Raw genomic sequence first — 8,393 nt, forward strand, 5'->3', positions numbered from 1 at the left:
GATACGTCTCGCGGTGTTTTTTCCGCGTTGTAAAGAAAGCCCGCGAAGTTTGAAAAGAGGCCACGTGACGGAGCGCGAGCGCACTGCTATAGTGCTGCTCTCAAGCGTGCAACCTGTTCAAAGTGGCCGATGTTTGGGCGTCCGTTCAGTGACGGTGCAAATGCACGCTGCTGGCAGAGCGCTACCGCGGTGATAAAGCGGTCACGACTGCGAGGAAAAAAACAGCAGTTTGATTCTGATTCATGCAGAAAGGGCGAAACGCGACAGAACGACGAAAGGCCTCGACGGCTGTTGCAATTTCACAGTTTGAACAAAAAGAGACCCCACAAAGAGTCTGCATCGTGCGAACCATTCCTGACGAGCTGTCTTTGTTCAGGTGCTCCTCAGACACCCGTAACCCTTCGTGTTCTGGACAGCAACGTTACACTGTTTGATTCTGTGTAAGCAGCTGACATGCCGTACTCAGGGATGCAACAGCTGCGCCAATTGCGCCATTTTGATACAATTTGGTATTTCTGCGCCGAGCTGCGCCAAAACGCCCTAGGTAACCGCAATTTTTTTTTTAGTTGCGCTAGTTTTAGCGGGGAACGAAGCCCGCATTGGTGACCTACAGTTGGGAGGGGCACCTTCATCCAATCCAATCCGATCCAGTGGCGCTTGACTCAAGACGTAAATCTGTTCTGGCAGATTTGCCGGTGGGCCTAAATGAAGTTTTTACTGCCGGTTCAAACGCTGCTCTACAGGGTCATTCAACATGAGCAAAGGTGAGCGCCCATTTAATCTGGAAGCGCCGCGTAAAGAAAATTAACTGACAAACGTGCCGTTTGACACGTGCTGCAAATCTTTGTGGGGATGTCGTTATTGTTAGGTGGAGTCCGGTTCAACTCTGCCTTTGTTCACCTAGCAGTGCTCACGTGCACGAATGCGCGGGTTGTATATACAGTAAAGTCTCTTTAAATGTACTGACGAGTAAAATTTTGTTTAGAGAAGTACTACACACGGAAACCCTGACCGCCTTAGCCGAACGAGTTCGTCAAGGTACTCGCGGTGAGGCCGACACTACAATGTGCTGAAAAAGGCCTTCCGCTTTTTGGGAAATGTGGACATTGGTCGACTAATCATTTTGACTTTGTCGCGAGTGTAGTCACCGCTTTCCTGGCGCGAAGGTTTGATGGCAGGTACCAACGAGCACGCCAGTGCGAGTTATCGCCGGCGACCTTACCGCGATCAGCATCTTTATATCTGCTCGGTAGCGCGTGCGGCATAGCGCGTTTGGTACAATATATTACACGCATTTTATAGGCGACGAACCCAAACATGTCGTTGGCTGCTGCCTCCCGTGCGGAGATAGATTGCGTGTCGCTTGCAGAAACGAAAGCCGCTCACCATTGCTGCGTTTACCCAACGAGATCTTTGCCGTATCCCTACACGCGGTCACGAGCGGAGCGGGTAGAAAGACTCCTCGGAAAAAGCTGTCGTACGGTAGAGCACGCGACCGACCCGGCAGTGACGGCGTCAGCTTTGTTGGTGACGCGCTGCACGAAAGTAGCAAGGGTGCGGCTCTACGCGGCGAGAGGCTCTGCGTACAATGAATTTTGAAATGATGCCGATTTTTGCTGCGCATAGCTCTCTCTCTCTCTCTCTCTCTCTCTATATATATATATATATATATAATAAGGGGGAGTGGCACACTTACGAAAATTGCACTTAATTGCTTGTTTGTCTTAAACGTTGCATGGCATTATACACACCGGACTTAGACTGTTCTCTTGAACTATATATACATGTGGCGGCTCTCTTAAAATGGGCTTTCTCCTCATAGATCTTTTTAACAGGGCGGAATACAAAATTCAGCGCATCGGTGCTGAATGAAGTGGATTGCAACAATGACGTGATCAGCCGCTGGTGCAGGCCAGGTGTAAAGGACACGGATGCTTTTTGCATCATTTGCAGTGTGACTGTTTCCTGCGCCAAGCATGGTACTACTCATGGAGGAAGGAAAAACTAAGGAGAGGCCCTATCGTATCCCAATGCATTGCGAAAAGTGTGGCGGAAGTGACGTCAGATTTATGGGGCAAACAAACCGGTATGGGGCAAACAAAACAGCAGACGCCCCGCAGCGTGCTCTCCGCGGTGGTTCGCTTCTGCTCGGATTTGTAGTCCCGGCGTTAACTTAGCGCGTATTGTGCGGTTCGCACGCAGTAAAATGTTGCAAGCAGACGTTTACCAGGCTGTTCGTGGGTGGCAGGCCCGAGCGCTGCGTGCTGAAATTTTTCGTGGAGCGTTTTTGTGCAACAGTACAGAAAGTACCGGTACGTGCCGTAATCAAAAACATTCAGCCCCTGCCTCATCGTACTCGAACTCACCTAGCAGTGACTTGCACGTTCTGCTGGGCGTTAGGCCTTTCTTTTCCTTTCTCGTAGCCCGATTTCCAGATCTATTGCCCGATTAGCGGTTCTTTGCTCGTGTATATGGAGTGAGCACAGTAGCTATTCGGCGCAACGCCAGCCTAATTAATTGACGTAACTTCACGTCGAAAAGAGGACACCGCTGTATTGTATACGCGATCGTGCACGTAAAGTTTGTAATTCCAGTGCGCACACAGCACAGGCACGCAGCGAGCGCACACTGCACAATACAAACATCACGTAGTCCGATAACAAGAAAAGTTTATTGACCTTTCGTTTGAACGACACAGCCTCTAAAACGTTCGATGCCTTCAGCGCATGGTATGTATGGCGCGTCAGACGCCAAAAACAAAATTTCACGTGTGTTCCGAGTTGACACGAGTAAGAAACAACAGAGCGCACATCCGAGAGCTCCGCATGCAAATACCATGCCTTGGTGATCAGTAATGAAGCGAACGTATACGTACACATGAAACGTGACACCCGGTACTAGGGTTGCCACCTGCCCGGTTTTGGACCGGCCGGGCCGGTTTTTTAGACAAGGGGCCGGTCGCCGGTCCGCATATAAGACAGGCCGTCATTGGCCGGTTTTTTGCTCATCGTATCCCCAGTATTTTTTTTTTTTTTTTACTCTTCTCCGTGTTGACCGCACATGTTGACTGAGGAATTCCACCTGCGCGGTCGGGGACTGACCTCGCAGGTGGAAAGAAAAGACGGGGGAAATGTGACACCTGCGTCGCCGCAACGACACCGCGTGTCGATCCCCTACATCGCCGGTGCACTGAGAAAGGCATGGGCCAACGTCGCCGACAAGCCATCCATCACCATCGGCAGCTTCAACGCTCGGCCCAAAGATAGCGCACCTGCGGAAAAAGCTCAGGGCGTCGTGTACCTGATCGCGTGAGCAGACTGCCCCGCTTCCTACATTGGGGAAACCAAGAACTTCCACGAAAGAATGCGGCAGCACAGAATAACCTCCGTCAATTGAACCGAGAACGGAGCGCAGTAGCAGGACACTTCGAGCGGTTTGACCAATATCCGTCCCGACGACGCGGTGACTCCGGCAAAAGAAAGGAACCCTCGCCGGCGGCTCCTCCTCGAATCCTGGCACATTCAGCAGACAACAAGAAAAACCGACTGCTCTACGGGGACATTGCCCTCCCTCTCCTGCCACCGATCGTTGGAACATAGCGAAAATCAGTATCAGTAGTTAGTTACATGCTTCCTTTGCTTGCATCATGAGCACGGATTCTCCGCCTTTGAAAAAGCGAAAAATACGTCAATGCACGTTCCGGAAAGAGTGGAGATCTCAACCCGAGTACGAGAGCTGGCTCCTGCCCACTGTGTGCTGCTTTTGTTTGTGCATTGGGTTTATTTGGCTCAATGAAAGCAATGTTACAATAAATGTCACTGCATGCCGAAGAAGTGACATAGCGTCTATTGTTCAACATTATTTTAATCTCCTGTTAACCCCCCCCCCCCCCCCCGTCGAAGGGCCGGTTTTTTATTTCGGTAAAAGGTGGTACTGTCCGCAGTGCACGCGATTTGCACAGGGTATACGCAACAGCTGAGCATTGCGTAGCTTTCCTAACGAACACACAGAAGGAGCAGCACGCGTGAATCGACTACGCCGCTTGCACGGCGAAAAACAAAAAAAGGCTACAAAGTTTCGCGATGCGCGCATGCGCTTGCAAACTTCGCTACGGAAATCGCGAAATGTTTCGCTGCTTCTTCGCTAGGAGGCGATGCGGGTGTTTGCGATGTGGAGGCTTCACGAATGTGACGTCAGGGCCTCTCCTTAGTATTCCTTCCTCCATGGTACTACTGCTGTTAAACGCCATGCAGGCATGAAGAAGCATCTGGAGGCAGCAGCAAAGTTGAGGGACTGAAGTGGTGTGCTACAAGTGCCCAAGACTGTGCAGGCCACAATAGATTTTTCACAGGGGATGCTTCGTGTCACGTTGCAAGATCAGGTGTGTGAGGCTGAGGCCATATTTGCAATGTCTGTTGTTTCAAAGGGCATTCCCTATACCTGGGGCGACACTGCTACAGACATGTATAAGAAAATGTTTCCAGATAGTAATGTAGCCAACAATTTCAGCTGTGGAAGGGCCATCCTTTCTTACGTCATATCGGATGGTCTGGGACCTTACTTCAAGTCGAAGCTTCTTGGCGATTTGTGTCGGCCTAATGTTTTTTCTCCCTTATTATCGACGAAACTCCGAAACCCGAGCAGCATGTCCAGCAGTTGGATTTGCTGGTAAGATATTTCTCCGAGAGCCGGCAGCAGATAATCGTTGAGCACCTCAATTCTTTTAACCTTGGCAGGGCCACAGGAGATATAATCGTGGAGTGCATAGAGGATGCCCTAGCATAGCTACCAAGACAAGGCTTACTTTGCTTCTTCAGCGATGGCCCTAATCTCATGAAAAACGTTAAAGCAAGGTTGAAGCAAAAGATCAACCCAAACCTGCTCGACGTTGGGGAGTGCACTCTGCACAAAGTGCATAATGCTTTTTCAAAAGGTCTGGACGCATTTTGCAGTGATGTTGAGCAGCTTGTCAGAGATGTTTACTATTATTTTAAACATTCCTCTGTGCGTGCCGAGGTTCTGAGAGAGCACCAAGAGCTCTTGGGAATAGAGCCTTATGTTTTTCTCCGACATGTCTCCAACCGCTGGCTGACATTGCAGGACTCAGTAGCCCGCGTGCAGGAACAATTCACTGCTTTGCAGTCTTTCTTTTTGGAGAGGAACAGCGTTGAGCGACAACCAGATGCCCAGACTCAGCACGGCAGACTTTCTGCAGCTTTTCGAAGCAATACTCTTTATGCAAAAGTATTGTTTCTAAGAAATGCTGCTGAACTTTTTACTGGGTTTCAGCACTTATTTCAAAGGCAGGAGCCACTCTTCATTCCGAGGTTCTGGCACTGGTGCGACGAGTCTTGAGTCGTTTCTCACGAAATCAAGCGTTTTACGGCAAGAGTGCAGAAGACTTGACGAAACTCAATTTGGATGATGCAGCCCTCTGGAAGGCACGGCCAGAAATTGGCTTGGACACTGAGAAAGCAATGGAAGGCTTCGACCCCGCGTAGAACAAGATGTTTCGCCTAGGAGCTCGTGCATTCTATCTTGCTTGTTCAAAGGCACTTTTCAGAAGCTTCCTCTCACAAACAAACTGATTATGCATGCAAGCTTTCTGGCCCTGAAATGTGAGAAGCCTGAGCAGGAGCTGCTGTCATTGCTGTATATTGCAGGGCAGCTCCAGCCACAGGTCATAGGTGTTGACCAGGTGTCGTCTGTTATTGACGAATGGCACATGCTGAAGTGTGATAATGACAGAGGTGCCTTGCACATAGAAGGAAGGGTCGATAATTACTGGGCGAAGATCTTCGGCCTGAAGGCAACAACAAGGGCACCGAGATACCCTTTGCTTTCTAAGCTTATCAAAGCGCTGCTTTCTCTGCCTCACGGCAACGCTGACCTAGAACGGGGATTCAGCGAAAATAAGCACCTTCTAGATGGCCGGAGGTTGCTGAGCATTGCCAGTATTAATGGAATGCGCCATGTCAGAAGCTTTCTTCAACGGTATGACGGTGACGCAACCAAAGTGCCTCTCAGCGCAGATCTTCTGAGAAGTGTAAGGCAATCGCGTGCCAGATATGCACAGAGAGTCAACTCTGAAGAACACACATGCAAGCGGAAGGCAACAGAAGAGCCTGCCTCTGAGCAGCCTTCTCAAGAAGCTGAAAAGAAAGCATTAGAGGACCAAGTGGCCGCCAGCAAGGCAATGCTCAGTAGTGCCGAGGAAATAGGTTGGGCGTAAAGCAAAGAGACATCAACAAAGTTGCAAGTGGCCATGTACTCCTAACAAAAGGGAATGAAAGCCTTGAGCAGGAGCTTAAGAAGCTGGATGAGCACAGAAAGAAAATGGCTAAGAAGGCCAAGTGTTGATATCCTGTTGCCGATGCCTGCACTATGTTTTGTGAGATTCTAGTCAACTTCTAGTCATATAGATTAATGGTCTCATTTATGTTCAGTATAGTTAAATACTTCCCAGGTGGAAGACCTGTTTGGTGTGAAATTTAGTCTTATTTATGTTCAGTATAGTTAAATACTTCCCAGGTGGAAGACCGGTTTGGTGTGCAATTTAGTGCTAGTCTTCTTATAGGCCAGCCGAATGCTGCAACAGCAATCTGTAGTACAAATAAAAATATTTTCAGCTTTTACACCATCTTTTTGTGTCTTTCTTTGCTTGGACCTATTAATACTAAGCATTTGTATAAACCTTTACTGTAGATTGAATAACGCAACTACTCGACGGGACACAAGGAAGATACACACACAACAGAGCGCTATACCTTCAACAATGAATTTTATTCCCTTTTCCTTAGCAAGTTTCGTCTAAACCTTGGTGCAAATTCACCATGCACAAGGCCTTGGTGGTTTCCGCAGAATTCATTGGTCTTATTCAGCATGTTATGCGCTGACAACATGATTGTGGTGCCATCGAAAGGTTTCCATATATTTATTTTGTTACTGTTCCTAAAGGAGGCTTTGTTTGTGAAGCTGCTCCAAATTTGGAATTTAGTGCTCCAAAACGGAGTTTTTTTTGTCCGTAACCTGCTCCAAATTTGGATTTTCCTGCTCCAAAAATTGCTCCAAATCCTATTTTGGCTGTTGCATCCCTGCGTACTCGAATGAGCAACGAGCGAATATGGTTCTGGCCTTAGGTGCATAACGCGGACACAGAAGGCAGGCAGTTAAGCTGTTTCAACGCTACCATCCAGGTGCGCGGCCAAGCTCAATGACCATTGTGCGTACATATGAAACGCTGAAAGATAATGGGACATTTACCACGAAACGGCACAAATCTTCAGTTTTGGGCGAGAAAGTGGAGAGGGATATTGCCACGCCCACTTGTCTTGTTTTGATGTATTCGGCTTTGACCGGCAGGGACGTTTATCAACGCTCGACGCTGTCCGCGAAGTAGTGTTCTAGAAGCGTCGCGATTGTAATAGATCGGTTTGTTAAGATTGCGCCCCGCACGCGAATGTTCCAGCTTTGTCTAGAGATTACGCCGCCACCAGCGATATTGCTGGAAAGTTCGATAGCGCCTGTATAAAAGCCGACGCGCGTGACCGCTTGTCAGTTGATCGACGGTCGACGCTCTGCTCGCCGCTATCAGCGCATACCGTGTGTATTGCTGTAAATCAACTTTCCGTTTCCCGGCCACAAGTTCGGCCAAATAAACAGTTTCCTCTTGAAAACGCCGACTGCTGTCTTTGTCGACGTCACGACCACGTGACATCTGGTGGAGGTGCTGTTCCATCATGATCCGGACGCCCCCGTCAAGCCGTGAGCCGAGCCCACACCGTCAAGAAGACACCGACCAGCGGGCCAGCCGCAGGCAGCAAGGTCTCCCACTGGAGTACGGGCCTCTACCCGACAAGACCAGGAAGACCCCGACCATGCCCACCACATCAGCGACGGCGACGGCGACAGCACCCATGGTGCCTGCACCTGTGCTGCTACATCAGCCGAGGGAGCCACCTACCTTCCGTGGGTCACCGCTCGAAGACCCGGAAAGTTGGCTTGAAAGGTACGACCGCGTCGCCCTTTACAACAACAGGACTGATAACGACAAGCTACGGAACGTGTACTTCGCCTTGGAAGACACCGCTCGTACCTGGTTCGAGAACCAAGAGCGAACCCTGACAACGTGGGACATATTTCGCGCCAGGTTCCTCGCCACGTTCACGAGCGTCGTTCGCAAAGAGAGGGCTGAGGCTCTGCTCGAGACCCGCGTGCAGATGCCGAGCGAAAACGTGGCGCTCTTCGCGGAAGAAATGACCCGGCTGTTCCGCCACGCTGACCCCAATATGCCTGAAGAGAAGAAGGTTCGTTTCCTCATGCGAGGAGTAAAGGAACAGCTCTTCGCTGGACTTATGAGGAATCCACCGAATACCGTCCAGGAATTCGTCTCA

The 8,393-nt window shown here is 49.8% G+C and overlaps 1 pseudogene; it reads left to right on the top strand.

Moving 5' to 3' along the window:
• Positions 1-754: 754 nt before the first annotated feature.
• LOC119381029 (uncharacterized) lies at positions 755-6,360 on the top strand (annotated as a pseudogene).
• Positions 6,361-8,393: the final 2,033 nt, after the last annotated feature.

The sequence above is a fragment of the Rhipicephalus sanguineus genome, chromosome 2 (assembly GCF_013339695.2).
Source record: "Rhipicephalus sanguineus isolate Rsan-2018 chromosome 2, BIME_Rsan_1.4, whole genome shotgun sequence".
In the NCBI taxonomy this organism is placed as follows: domain Eukaryota; kingdom Metazoa; phylum Arthropoda; class Arachnida; order Ixodida; family Ixodidae; genus Rhipicephalus; species Rhipicephalus sanguineus.